Genomic DNA, 9,693 nt, shown 5'->3' on the forward strand with positions numbered 1-9,693 from the left:
AATCTATTTTCTCTTGCTTAATGTAACTACTAGAAAAGTTTGATTTATGCACAGTCTAGTTGACAGGCTTTCTAGAATATGGCTGAGGTAATGCTGTGAGCTGGGAAGAAGTGTCATGGAGAGGCTCCCAACCTTGGGTTAACAAGGCCCTGTGTTACTTAGGGGTAACTAAGGGTGCTCATTAATGTGTCCTGAGGTGAGGGTAGGTGACGAGGGACCAGAGGAATCTAGACTGGTCTCTGGCTCTGGACACTCCTCTGTCACTCTTGGCTCCACGTTTCTCCTTGATGTGACATGGAAGAGTGAGGTCACCATTGAGGCCTCGGCTGGACACGAGGCTTTCCTAGCCCCTCTTTACCATGGTGAGTAGCAGGTGCTCCTAACCATCTTTCTCCTGGCCTCGTTCTCAGAGTCGTGTGGGCAGCTCTGCGGGTCTGAGGAGAGCAGCACAATGGCCCCACTTTGGATGGAGGGCTTTCAAATCAAATCTGGATGAAGATGAGTATTATGGTTTGGAGCTGAAGTGTAACTCTCCAGGCCTATCTGTTTAAATACCTGGGTCTCCACTGGTGGTGTTATTTTGGAAGGTTGTGAGGCCTGGTTGTGGGACTTTGGGGATTGTAGCCCAGCCTATCTCCAGGTTTATCCTAGGCCTGGCTGTGGGACTTTGGGGATTGTAGCTTATTTCCAGGCTTATCCTTTCTGTTTCGTTATCCACATGTGAAGTAGCCGTGCTGCGAGTTTCCACAAGCACAGAGGAACCACTCCAGCTGCTATGTCTTTACTGATGATGACTTGATTCCCTGAAACCATGAGCCAAAATAAAGCCTTCCTTTCTTAAGTTGCTCTTCTGTATTTGGTCACAGCGATGAGAAAAGTAACTAATACAGAAAATTGATACCAAAGACTGGGGTTGTTGTGTGACGTGTCTGGCCATATGGTCGTGGCCTTCAGAACCAGATTGTGGAAGAGTTTGGAGGGCTTTAAGAAGATATTAATGGCGTTTTATGGTGGGGCTCAGTGGAACTGTAGATAGCAAAGACCACACTCAGGTGGTTTCAGAGAGAAACGGTCCCAGTTGGAATCAACTAGAGCCATTTCATCCAGCCGAATAATATGGCTGCATTTTGCTCCTGTACGGAAAATCTGAGTAAAGATGAGTTTAAAAATAATGGACTAATTTATTTGGCAAAAGAAATTTGAAGACAGCAAAACAGACAAGCAGTGGAATGGTTGCTTCTTGCTGCTTTTAGTCAGATTTACACTGAGTAACCAGAGCAAAACACACAGAGCAGAGAGAAATGAGTAACATGGAATTGGATATGGAGAGGGTCGTAAGTATTCTTAAATTTTTGGGCAAGGTGGGTGTGGGTGTTCAAAGAGATTTTGAACCTTGGACTTTGAAGTGTTGGGACTGTCAAAACTACTGGGTCTCTTGAGGTTGAATTTTATTCTTCTCCTTTTGTATGAGATGCCATGAACCTTTGGAGGCTGGAGCAGAATGCTAAAATTTGCATCCAAAATGCTTCTGGGGCAAAGTTCATATTTTAACACCTTGTCACCAAATAGGAGGGGCTTGCTTGGGGTATTATAGGGACGGCTAGTAGAAGTGGGACCCTCAGGCTGCTCCCTAACAGTCACACTCCAGCCCCGCAGGCCCTAACAATCACACTCCAGCCCCGCGGGCCCTAACAATCACACTCCAGCCCCGTGGGCCCTAACAATCACATCCCAGCCCCACGGGCCCTAACAATCACACTCCAGCCCCGCGGGCCCTAACAATCACACTCCAGCCCCGCGGGCCCTAACAATCACACTCCAGCCCCGCGGGCCCTAACAATCACACTCCAGCCCCGCGGGCCCTAACAATCACACTCCAGCCCCGCGGGCCCTAACAATCACACTCCAGCCCCGCGGGCCCTAACAATCACACTCCAGCCCCGCGGGCCCTAACAATCACATCCCATCCCCGCGGGCCCTAACAATCACACTCCAGCCCCGCGGGCCCTAACAATCACACTCCAGCCCCGCGGGCCCTAACAATCACATCCCAGCCCCGCGGGCCCTAACAATCACATCCCAGCCCCGCGGGCCCTAACAATCATATCCCAGCCCCACAGGCCCTAACAATCACACTCCAGCCCCGCGGGCCCTAACAATCATATCCCAGCCTCACTTGTGGTTCCATTTTCTCTGCGTCTTGATCCATCACGATGTGAACAGACCCCTATGCCCAGACAGAGCTACTCTAATTATCACACTTTCTCCACCACAATGGATGGAAGCCAAGTCCCTAGCAATCCACCAGGGCTAAGGAGGTCTGTTTTCCTAGCACAAAGGTGAGTTAGAACCCCAAAGGGGCCGGAATGTTATTGAATCAATTTGAAGATGGATAGCAGGGCCAGTATGTCTAAAATGCACTTGGTGGTCACCCTGGCTGGATTTTCCCCTTCACAAGAGTTTCCCCTCATAAGCGGTTGTCTCTTGGAAATGCTTGCCGCCATTGCTCAGATGATGGTGGTCCTCATTGTGTGAGCCGTAGAGCATTCAGTGCAGAACAAGGGGCCTCACCACACCATCTAATAAGAGCCATGGTGCAAACACATCACATCAGGTATTTTCCCTCCCATGCAGCAACACAGCTGAAGAAAGTGCAGCTGGCACAGGGCTCTACAGCACTCAGGAGCCCTGGGGGTTCTGTTTTTCTTTTTCTGTACTGTTAACATCAGTGACTGAGTGGCTTTCACCTTCAAGGTTGTCTCTTACTCAAATTGTGCAGTGTGAGAGTTCCAGCCATTACATCTACAATCAGGCAGGGAAAAAGGTAGCATAAACAAACAAACAAATCAGCTACTTTCTTCAGAAATCATAATTAGCTACATTTCTCTGCCCATATTTCAAGGACTGAGATGTCATCGCTCAGGTCAAAGCAGGACATCTGTAGTTTTCTTTTCTTTTCTTTCTTTCTTTCTTTCTTTCTTTTTTTTTTTTACAGTTTATTTGTTTATTCACTCATTCATTCATTTATATTACATCTCAATTGTTATCCCATCCCTTGTATTCTCCCATTCCTCCCTCCCGCTTTCCCTCTACTCCCCTTCCCTATAACTGTGACTGAGGGGGACCTCCTCCCCCTGTATATGCTCATAGGGTATCAAGTCTCTTCTTGGTAGCCTGCTATCCTTCCCCTGAGTGCCACCGGGCCTCCCCATAAGGGGATGTGATCAAATATGGGGCACCAGAGTTCATGTGAAAGTCAGTCCCCACTCTCCACTCAACTGTGGAGAATGCCCTGTCCATTGGCTAGATCTGGGTAGGGATTCAATGTTTACTGCACGTATTGTCCTTGGTTGGCACCTGTAGTTTTCTAACTGAACTGGAGGTTCTACTGAGAACAAGTAAGATGGGCATTGGCAGGCCTTGAGGTTCAACAGTGAAATGCCCCTTATACGCACCATGTGTTTGAGCACGTAGTTCCTGGTGGAAGATGCTGTTTCGGGAGCTCATGGGACCTTTAGGAGGTGGAGTCTCACTGGAGGAAGTATGTCAGTGGGGACACGCCTTGAGGGTGATAGCCTGGCCCCCCTTGCTGACTTGTTCTTTCTTTCTGATTTGCCCAGACTTGAGCAAGAAGCCTCATGCACCCACACATGCATCACAGCTGAGAGCTGAACTTTCACTCTTACCTTCCAGGTATTCGATCACAATAGTGAGAAAGATGACACAGCAGGCAAGACTCTGCAGGGCAGTCGAATCCGTGGACACATTCACACTGAAGAATGCATCTGCTCCCCTCTTTCTGCATCACAGACGTGGCTCATCACAACAGATGATGTTGTGAGACATGGAGAGATGTCATTCAACTCTGCTGCCTTGTGCGCCCAAATGGATAACAGGCTGTTGGCTAAACCAGAAATCCTGTGTCTGGTTCAGCTTTTGGAAACCTGAGCTAGTACGGCAGTTTCCACTCACCACGCTGGGTTCATACATGCCTTAGGGCTGGGCTGGAGGCTACAGTGTGTTCTAGGGTGCTCGTGTTCCATCCTGACTTACTCTCTGTGTGCACTTTCCATCTTTTGGCATATATATGAACACAAGTATGTGTTTGTGTGTTTTGTAGTTGTGCCTGCACGTGTGTGCATGTACATGTGGAAGCCAGAGGCCGGTCTTTATGTCATTCTTTAGTATGACATCACCTTGTTTTACTGGTTGAGACTGGCTTGGAATTGCTGATTTGACTAGACTGGTAGGCCAGTGCGCCCCAGGAATGCTTGTCTCCATCTCCCCCGTGTTGGTGATTATAAGCACACAGCACAGTATCCAGCTTTTTCATGTGGCACTGGGGGAATTGAACTCAGGCTTTTATGCTTTCAAGGCAAACGTGTTACTGCCTGAGCCCTTCAACTGTCTTTTTCATGCACTCAAATAAATTCTCCCCAGCTCAATCAATACACGCATACCAAGAAAGGGAATTTCTAGAGTTACTGTCTGTCAGGTCTCACAACCCAGCATGTAAATGCTGTTCCAGAGTGATGCCCTCTGTGATCTGTGGAATGGAGGAGGAGGAGGAGGAGGAAGAAGAGGAGGAGGAGGAGGAGGAGGAGGGCTTTGTTATGCATCCTGTCCACTGGGCAATAGCACAAATCAAATATTGGGTCTGATTGTTAAAACCATTTCCTAACAGTGGTTTTCCATTTAATCCCCCAGAGTTAACAATACGTGATCAGTTTTCCTTAACAAATGACCTCCTTTAACTTCAGTAGCTCATAATTAATTTGCTAGTGTGTAACTGAGATAATTAACACTCCTGATTAGAGACAGGCAAAAGAGGAGCCTCTTTATTTATGTCAAGGCAAACATTGATTAAAATCAGAGCTGTTTCCTAAATTTTCTTAAAATTTCATTCAATGACAGTGGTGATGGGTAATTTGTAGCAGTGGTTTAAAAACTAGATTGGAAGAGAGATGGATGTGTCCTACCATTGAGCAGCTCATCAGCAGTTCTCATGTTGGGTAACTTTATTTTCTTTACTTCAAATACAAAGATATGAAGCAAGAGTGGCATCTGACTGTTTTTAATGGAGACCTGAACAGCTCGAGTGTCTTCAACCTTGCCAGGAGCAAGGCTGGGCTGTGGTGAGTGGACTCAGAGGTAGCAACCTTTCTCATAAACATCACCTTTTGAGTTGTTGAGCCCACAGTGTTCTACGAAGCCTTTCCCTCTGATATCTTGTTTGGTTCCGTATAGTTCTGTGATGGATATAGTAAGGAGCGACCAATCTTATGAGCTTTTAAGATGAGAGCACATGCCCAGAGAAGACCATGTTGGTGCCAGAAACTGTGCTTCCTCTAGACTGATTCTTGCTTTCTATTCTTCTAGAGGCTAAGGCCAATGTTAGGTGATTAAAGCCTTTTCATATCTCTCATGTCTCTCAAGGTCACCTGTACACATTTTTTAGAGTGGGACTGAAGTAATCAAGGTGTCCAAGGCATAAAATTTAAGGAAGTCTTCACTGTCACAACCTGCTGGGCAGTGGCATTGTACACCTTTAATCCCAGCACTCGGGGGACAGAGGCAGGTGGACCGCTGTGAGTTTGAGGCCAGCCTGGTCTACAAAAGTGAGTCCAGGACAGCCAGGACTATCTCAAAAACCCTAAAAAAAAAAAAAAAGAAAGGAAAGGAAAGAAATTCTGCTTCTCTTCCTGGATTTTCTGATATGGAGTTTTTGCCCTAGGATGGAGCAGATACAGTGGGCATACTCAGTGGATTTGGGGGTAGGGCTCAAGTGTTGGGGTTCTAAGCCTTGGTGGCCAATGGGAGGACATTCTCCCAGTACTAGAGCAAGGAGCATTTGTTCTTTGGGGAGGAGGTCTGGAACAAGAGGTAGAGACCCCAGAGCCACGAACAGCATTCCAAGGAGATCCAGCTGTGGGTGGGCAAGATCCAGAATTGCAGCTGACCCAGGAAGCTGCGATATATAATTTATACCTAGCTCTTTCCAGAAAGGACTGGAGGTGCCTGCTAGGGGATTTGTAGCTATGACTTTTGCTTTGATGCTATTAAGGAGATTTAGGTGGTCCCTGGGGTCATCTGTGAAACAGCTTCTAACGGAGCAACTTGCTCTCATCCTCACTGGCCTGCAGAGTCAGATGCTTCTCTTTGTGTGGCAGATGGAGAGACAGGCTCAGAGGCAGAATTGACTTGCCCAAGGCCCCAACACCTCGAGGAAGGCAGGAGTGAAACTCAGAGCCGTTTGCTTGGAATGGTATCCAAGACTCTTCATGGGGAGCAGATGGTAAGAGTGTTGCCCATGTCTTGTTGAGATCTCTTCTGTGCCTGCAGCCATTTGAGGCACGACCCAGCCCTGCAAATTACCCAGATGGTTCTAGCCACCCACTGCTCTCATTATTTCCCTGGGACCACTTCTATCCAAAACATGGACCTTGGCTACTTCTGAATAGATTATTACCCGTCATATAAAGGAAGGAGGGAATGGGATGAGAAGTGGCCATCTGAATGCTTCGCACCTACCCAAGTCATAAAGATACCTACTCCTCATCCCTGCAAACAAAGGCCTGCATTGTAGATGATGAAGTCTCTAGGAATATGACCATGACCCAGGTATCTGCTTCTAATGTTGGCTCTATCATTGGGTTTTTTTGTCAACTGGAGCTTCCATACAAATATTGAGGGTGCCCAAGGTGAAATGTAGGCAGGATTGGTTGCTTCTGACATCTCTGTCTTGCAGATGGCTGTCACCTTGCTACAGCTACACATGTTTCTTCTCCTGTTGTTTCTTCCTCTTAATTAAAAAAAATATGTGTATAGGCATTTTGCTTGTGTGGATAGCTGTGTATCATATGTGCACAGTGTCTGTGGATGCCAGGAGAGAGCATTGTGTCCCTTGGGACCAGAGTTGCAGATAGTTATAGGCTGCCATGTGGGTGCTGGGAGTCAAATCTGGGTCCTCTACAAGAGCAGTCAGTACTCTTACCCACTGAACCATCTCTCCGGCGGCTCTTCCTCTTTTTTTAAGGATACCAAGCACACTGAGTTGGAGCCCTACACTTACAACTTTATATAACCTTAAGTATGTCATAGGCTGTGTCTTGAATTAGTCACACTGGGGATAAGGGCTTCAATATACAGATGTTGAGCTGAGGATAGGGGACACATAAGTAGCTCATAGCAAATGATCCAAGCCAAGATCCTTGCTAAACTCAGTTGTTGTGTCTGTTACATGGCAATAATAAAAGCAACTAGTTTACTGGCATCGTAGCACAAACTTGCTATCTCAAGAATATGAGGCTAAATCCAGGTGTGGTGGTGCTTGCCTTTAATGCCAGCACTTGAGAGGCAGAGGCAGGCAGATCACTGTGAGTTTGAGGCCAGCCTGGTCTACAAAGTGAGTCTAGGTCAGCCAAGGCTACACAGAAAAAACAAACAAACACACAAAGAATATGAGGCTAGTCTGGATTAAGTGAGATGTTGCCTCATTTGTTAAAGGTAAGTGGCTTATAGTTCTTGAGGCAATTAAAAACATCTTACCAGTGTACCAATGCACAGCACACAGCAGACTCGGTGTGCTAGTATCATTACATTATTGTCATCAGCACTGTCATCATTCCAAGCATTGTTAATCATGATCATTGTCATCATCTTTATGATTGCCACCATCACCACCACCACCACCACCACCACCATCACCACCACCACCATCACCACCACCATCATCACCACCACCATCACCACCATCACCACCACCACCATCATCACCATCACCACCACCATCATCACCACCACCATCATCACCACCACCACCACCACCATCACCATCACCACCACCATCATCACCACCATCATCACCACCACCACCACTACCACCACCACCATCATCACCACCACCACCATCATCACCACCACCATCACCACCATCACCACCACCACCATCATCACCATCACCACCACCACCACCATCACCACCACCATCATCACCACCATCACCACCACCACTATCATCACCATCACCACCATCATCATCACCACCACCACCACCATCACCACCACCATGATCACCACCACCATCATCACCACAACCATCACCACCATCACCACCACCATCATCACCACCACCACCATCATCACCACAACCATCACCACCATCATCACCACCACCATCATTATCAATCACCAACATTGTCACCATCACCAAAGCTGATTTTATAAATGAAGTACTGGAGGACCAGAGCTTTAACTCACCTAGAGTTGAACTGCTGCCATTTCCCTATTCCTGCTCTGTTGTCATTAAGGCTTCTGAACCATTTCAGTGCTCAGCTGAGCCAGAGGAAGAATCTCATCCCATCCCTGTTGGAGCCATGCATGAAGCATTTGAAAAATCCAATTTGTTTTTCCTCTAGGTGTTTTATGAACTGTTTCTTTTGTGTCTTAGCAGAGTGCTCATCACAGAGTGGGTGAATAAAAGTCATTAATTACAAAATCTTTACGCAAGGAGCCCCAGCCCAGCTCCTCTCTGTGACCACAGTTTCTCAGCTCCTGCTACAATAACAACCCGCCATTCCAAGGACAGCCTGAGTTTTCGTTGCCTTGTCCTGTCCATTCATCTGTGTATCCTGGGAATTTGGATGGAAGCGTTAATTCGCCAGACTCCAGTCAGAAGGGCATGATGACTCACTTGTTTTGACAGTATAATCACTCTAGTTAGACATATTTAGAGTCTAAAAAGCAAAAAATTCCAATAAAGTCTGACATGTCCATTGGTTTCTACCACAACGTCACTCCCACCATCTTTACTCCAAACTGTGGTCTGGTATAGGGCGATTGTACCTGGTGTGTGTGGTGGGCATGGGGTAAACTCTGGCTCAGGTATCCCTCCTTTGCCAAGGATTGCCTTAGGATTGGACATGTGACCCATTTCTGGCCAATGGTACTTTGAAGAACTTGATTCAGGTGAGAAAGCGTTTCTCTCCATGTCAGGCATGCAAGTGTTTTGTGGGGGAATGATGCCTGCAACAGCTGTCTTAAACCCAAGAGAACAGACCAATGAAATAAACGCCCAGAGTAGCCCCATTGCATCATGGATATGTGATCCCACCTGAGTCTCCCACCACGTGCTTCTTGTTATGTGAGACGCGTGTCAGTCAGCTTTATATGAACAAACATACACAGAAACTATAAATGATGATGGAAGACTTATTTTGGTTGCTTTTTTTAGAGAGGTCAGTCTTTGGTTGCTTGGCCCTGTGTTCTTGGTCAGATCATGGCAGCAGAATTGTAAGGCAGAGGGTCTTCTTTACAACCCCCAAAAGTCAGTCTCTTCGTGGCCCCCACTCCTTCAGCTGCACCCCATCTCCTGAGGTCTCCGCCATCTTCCCACCATCATATCTAGAAGAAGTTTTCAATACTCAAGACTGTGGGAACATTTAATATTCAAATTAGATAACAACTTCCAGGATTTAAAATTTATGTGTAGGGGCTGGAGAGATGTTCACCCAGAGGATCTGGGTTAAATTCCCATAACCCACATGCCAGCTCACGCTTATCTGTATCTGCACTTCCAGGGGGATCTGATGCCCTCTTCTGGCCTCTGTGGGAACAGGCATACGTATGGTACACAGACATACATGTGGGCAAACCAACCACCTCCCCCCACACACACCACACACACACACACAC

This window comes from Acomys minous (genome assembly GCF_964271855.1).
Source record: "Acomys minous genome assembly, chromosome: 2".
Classification (NCBI taxonomy): domain Eukaryota; kingdom Metazoa; phylum Chordata; class Mammalia; order Rodentia; family Muridae; genus Acomys; species Acomys minous.